The 5938-nt window shown below is 39.0% G+C and overlaps 1 pseudogene; it reads left to right on the top strand.

Moving 5' to 3' along the window:
* The first annotated feature begins 4990 nt into the window (after positions 1-4990).
* Positions 4991-5475, top strand: LOC121481792 (annotated as a pseudogene).
* The last annotated feature ends 463 nt before the right edge of the window (positions 5476-5938 follow it).

The following is a 5938-nucleotide window of genomic DNA, read 5'->3' on the forward strand; positions in this document are numbered from 1 at the left end:
TTTCTTTTGTTTTCACAAGATTTTTTCTCCCCCTGTGGTCAATTGTTATGTATGATAATTTAGTCCTTACCTACATGAAGAAGTTGTAAGATGAAATCGGAGGGGGAAACAAACCATAGAGATGCTGAACTCTAGCAAACAAACTGAGGGTCCCAGAGGGGAGGAGGTGGGGGCGGGGTCATGGGGTGACGGGCATGAAGGAGACACGTGATGTGATGAGCCCTGGGTGTTATATGCAACTGATGAATCACTGATCCCTGCCTCTGAGACTAATGATACACTATATGTTAACTAACATGAATTTTTTTTAATTTAAAAACAAAAGAAGTTGTAAGCCTTGTTTGCAGATCACAATGTCAGGTGAATATCACTCACTCTATGCCATGTGTTTGCATATGTCCCTAAGTCCTCAGGATCAGCTCTTGGTTGGGCCAGGGCTGAGAGCCTGGAGATTACATCTACTACCAGTGAGTTTCTGCAAATTCCTCCTTGGGTTTCTTCCATTCCTGTTTACTAAGTGTTGGTGAACATATAAAATACCTAGATACTCATAAATTATGAGATCTTTTGATTATAATTCCTATTATTATAACGTGTCTTTGTCCCCTTTAACCCTCTCTGCCTGAAGTTCACTCGTTGAATGCTAAGATATTCTCCTTGTGTTTTCTCTTTGTATATACTTGCCTGGCGGCCCTTTACCTGTCTTCTTAATTTCATCTTTTCTTACTTACTTTGTTTCAGCATATGCATCATATAACTGGGTTTTGTTCTGTGATGGTTAAAAAAATCCTTTTTCTTTTAATATTTTCATTTAGTCCATTTAGAAATATAGATACAGGATATATGCATAGTCTTGGCTATATTATCACATTTCATGGTATGCTTTATGATCTCGTTGCCTTTTCCTCTTACCGTATATCCTGTATTTGCTTTGTTTTCTGTGTGTTTCCATAGGCAGAAAGATTTGCACTTTTAGCTACTACATTTTAACAAAATGTACTTATTGCTTTTAGGTAGTTTTTATTGGCCCTTACCATGAGCAAGAATGAAACTAAGGCATTTCTATTCTCCATGCCTTCCCAGCACATCACCACCCACTTATAGCCGATTGTATCTTTTTTTATTTTTCATTTTTTTAGTATTTAGCCAATTGTCTTGAAATAGAATCTACATGTATGTGCATTCATGTTGGATACTGCTCCACTTCAGGGAATGTCAATCCTTGACTACAATAGTTTAAATATCCCTCTGCTTCAATTACTTCTATATTTTTATACTCCAAGTTATCAAAGACCATGGAACCAAAGCTCTGATACTACTTCTCATCTTCCCTTCCTCCTTCTACTCCTGAATTTTCCTATATGATGTCCACATTTTTAGGTTTTGAAACATTTATCTTCTGTCCCAATAGTGCCCAGTGCCATATCTCTTTTAATCTTCCAGTCAAATGAATTCTGTGCCCAATGTCTGTCTTTTGCAATAGTTTCATTTGTCTCTCTATTGGCTAGAATTCATCACAACTAACTTTAAAATGGATCATGAAAATGTATTAATTTAGTTATTGCAAATTCAAATATTTGACTCTTCTCATTTGAATAATATTTTGCCTGGGTAAAAATTATTCATTCACATTTTTCCTCTTCTGAGAGAATTGTAGTCATTGCCCAGCTATGCTCTAGTGTAGACTTTCACCTCAGAGTTGTCTGAAACTAGTCAGAGGATTTTTCCTGGTAGGTGTTTTGTGGGTGTTTTTGACCTGGGGGCCCAGACATTATTTCTTTGTCTCCAAAGTCCAATAACATTATTGAAATAGGTTCCTATCTTGATTGTTCTATGTTGTTTTATACTGGAAACATCCAAAACTTTGAGGTTTCATTTTATTCTTGGGGGGAAAAATAATTCTGCTTTATAATATGATTTATTATATTATCTTTTCATTGAAAGTCATTTATGCATATTTTATACCTTATTTCCCATCTGCCATAGCGGTAATTTCTGTCTATTCCTTAAACATTATCTTCATTTCCATTTCATCTTGCTTACTTCCTGCTCCTGCTCTGGGCATCCTTTCTAGGACAGGGCAGTGTCCAGTCTAATTTATGCTCCTTCCAATGTGTCCTTTGTTTCTGTGATTTTTTTTTAAGATTTTATTTATTTATTCATGAGAGACACAGAGAGAGTGAGAGGCAGAGACACAGGCAGAGGGAGAAGCAGGCTCCATGTAGGGAGCCCAACATGGGACTTGATCCCAAGTCTCCAGGATCAGGCCCTGGGCCGAAGGCAATGCTAAATCACTGAGCCACCCGGGCTGCCCTGTTTCTGTGATGTTTTTATTTTCCCACTTTTTTCCTGAGCTCCATCAGTTTTTGCTTTATCTCTTTCTTTACCTTATTGTAATTGCTCCTAGATCCACTATCTCTTCTTTGACCTCTTGTTTTGAGGAAGTGATTGCTTCAGGAAATATGTATCTTTTTTTTTAAGCCATAAAGATATTTTTGTCACAATTTCCATCTGCTCTATGACATCATTTTCATTACTTTATTGGGGTACGTTCAGCATGTAAAAATCTGTAAGTATTTAATGTGTCAAACCAAATGAGTTTAAGAATAAGTGTCCATTCATGAAACCATCACCACTATCAAGGCCATAGACCTATCCATCAACTCCTCAAGTTTCTTCTCACTGCTTCTTTACTATTTATGTGTGTGGTAAGAACATTTTACATAAGATTGATCCTTTTAGCAAATGTTGTCTATCATACAATATTATTAGCTACCAGCCCTATGCACAATCTCTAGAACATATTCATCTTTCATAACTGGAACTTTGTATTCTTTGGCCACTACCTTCCCATATCCTCTCCCTCTAGCCCCTGGCAAACACAGTTCCACTCTCTGCTCTTATGAATCTGACTATTTTAGATTTCCCATATAAGTATGATCATACAGTATTTGTCTTTCTGTGTCTGACTTATTTCACTTAGCACAGTGTCTTCCAGGTGCATCCATTCATCCATGTTGCAGAAAATGGAAGGATGTCCTTTTTTAAGAGTGAAAAATATTCATATATATATATGTATATATATGTGTATATATATATGTGTGTGTGTGTATATATATATATATATGATATTTTCTTCCCATTCATCCATGGACATAGTTCCATGTTTTGGCTAGTGTGAATCATGTTGCAATGAAAATAGGAGTACAAGTATCTCCTCAAAATCTTTATTTCAATTGCTTTGGATAAATTCCCAAAAGTGAAATTTCTGGAATGTAGGATAGTTTTACTTTGAATTTTTTGAGGAAACTCCACACTGTTTTCCACATTGGCTGTACCACTTTACATTTCCACCAACAGTGCACAAGGGTTCCCTTTTCTCCACGTCTTTGCCAACACCCATTATCTCTAGTCTGTTTTATACCAGCCATTCTGACCGGTGCAAGGTGGTATCCCATTGTAGTTTTGATTTGCATTTCCTTGATGATGAGTGTTGTTGAGCATCTTTTCATGTGCCTGCTGGCCATTTGATGCCTTTTTTGGAAAAAATCTATTCAAGTCCTTTGTCTATTTTTTAATCAGGTTATTTGGTTTTGTTTTCAGTTGTGTTTTCTGGGTTTTGTTTCTGTTTATTGAGCTATAGGAGTTCCTTATATATTATATATTTCCTTATCAGAAACATGGTTTGCAAATATTTTCTATTCTGTGGGTTATCTTTTATTTTGTTTAGTATTTATTCTGCTATGCAGAGCTTTTTAGTTTAATCTAATTCCACTTATTTATTTTTGCTTTCATTGCCTGTGCTTTTGGTGCCCTACCCCAAAAAATCATTGCCAAGACCAATTATGACAGCATTTTCTGATAAATATTCTTTATTTGCTGTGTTTTCCTATCATTTTTTCTTTCTTCTTATCGTCTTTTTTTTTATATATAGAACTATTGCTACCTCCTTGTTTCTAAACCAAATATTTGCAGAAATTATATGTGGATGAATGACTGGGGTTGTGTTCTTGTGGCACAGGGCTGTGTGTGGATGTGTGTCATTTTAACTCTTGCTCCTCAAATATCAACATCTAATGGCCTGCTCAGGATTTAAGGCCTCTCCTACCCTGACTTACCAATATACTGCCTACTGCCAGTGGGGTCTGTCTGGATAAGGAACCCACCTTCTGTGCCTCTTCAAACCCATCTTAATCAAGACCGGCTCCAGCCCTCCACTCATTTCTGATTTTTCCAAACTCATTGCCTTGCAGTGTGAACCAAGCTCTGCAGGCTGTGGGGGACCTGCTGTACAAGTCTCCTCAGGGCAGCTTGCACCATTCCAAGTTTATCCTCCTAGCGTTTGGCAGCCCTTACTGCTCGGGGTTACAGATGTCTCCTGACCTCATGGAAGATGACATTTGTATTTCTGTTTCTCAATATCTTGGTTGTTTTGTGTATTTGCTCAGAGGAAAGAAACATGCTACCCTCATGCCATCTTGCAAGATCCTGGAGTCTTCCACATGTCTCTGTATGTTCGGTTGTTGTGGGCAACCCTTGTGCATCACTCATGGGGGCCAGCTAATCCCCATACAGATTAGCCAGAGCTCTTCCAGACTCTATTATGCCTATTTCCAATCTTCACTCATTTTCCTACCAAGGATAATAAAGAGGAGGGAAAAAAGAGAAAACTAGGAGATATAGAGGTAAGGAGAAGCTTTAGCAAAACACCTTAGAACAGATAAAGATAGCATATCTTTGTTTGTAAAGGAGGAGATGGTGGAAACTTGGGCGAGGGTCAGACCCAGCCCTTGGCAAAACTAAGGCTGAATAACCTTGCTATGGGTTCCACGGAAAGAGTTCAAGGACAGTCCAGGGCACATGAGACTTGTTCATTATCTACACTGGCTTAAGACATGAATAAAATTTACCCAGTATTTTTCCTATTAAATACCTGAAGTCACACTCTATAAGACCGTGGAAATGAGCCTTGGAAGTCCCTTTCATGAACATGGCACTGAAGGTGAAGAAGGAAGCCCCTGCCCCTCCCAAAACTGAAGCCAAAGCAAAGGCTTTGAAAGCTAAGAAAGAAAGCAGTGCTGAAAGGTGTGCGCAGTCACAAAAAAAAGATCTGCACATCAACTATATTCCTACATTCCGACAACCCAAGACCCTGCGTCTCTAAAGTAAAGACAGTCCAAATATCCTCGAAAGAGCACCCCCAGGAGAAACAAGCTTGATCACTATGCCATCATCAAGTTCCCCCTGACTACTGAGTCAGCCATGAAGAAAACGGAAGACAACAACACACTTGTGTTCACTGTGGATGTCAAGGCCAATAAGCACCAGATCAAACAGGCTGTGAAGAAGCTCTATGACATTGATGTGGCCAAGGTCAACACCTTGATCAGGCCTGATGGAGAGAAGAAAGCGTACGTTCGACTGGATCCTGACTATGATGCTTTGGATGTTGCCAACAAAACTGGGATCATCTAAACTGAGTCCAGCCGGCTATAAATCTAAATATAAATTTTTTCACCATAAAAATAAATAAATAAATAAATAAATAAATAAATAAATAAATACTTGAAGTCCTGCGCATTTCCAACCACAGGGGTATCAAGGGGAGACAACATTTACCATACAAATTAACCTTTAAACTACTGAACTCAAAAGGATAGAATCCCCTGGTGACCGTCGAAGCTCCAGCCCCTGGCCCATTTACACCCAGAGGTAAGTGCACAGAGCACGGATCCAGAGGGACCACCTGGTGCCCCAGGCTCTCCATGGGTAGGAGCCAGGCTGCGGGCTAAGGCAGGAGATCCTGCCCCGGTGAGGTCCTGCCTACTGCATGGGGTACTGAGAGGGACGTGGCTGTTGCTTTCACTGCTCCTTGACACCATAGTTCACAAGCAGAGGACACCTAATTGGTTTGTTTAAAGCCATGGTCAGAGGAGTC

Source organism: Vulpes lagopus, chromosome 24 (genome assembly GCF_018345385.1).
Source record: "Vulpes lagopus strain Blue_001 chromosome 24, ASM1834538v1, whole genome shotgun sequence".
NCBI lineage: Eukaryota > Metazoa > Chordata > Mammalia > Carnivora > Canidae > Vulpes > Vulpes lagopus.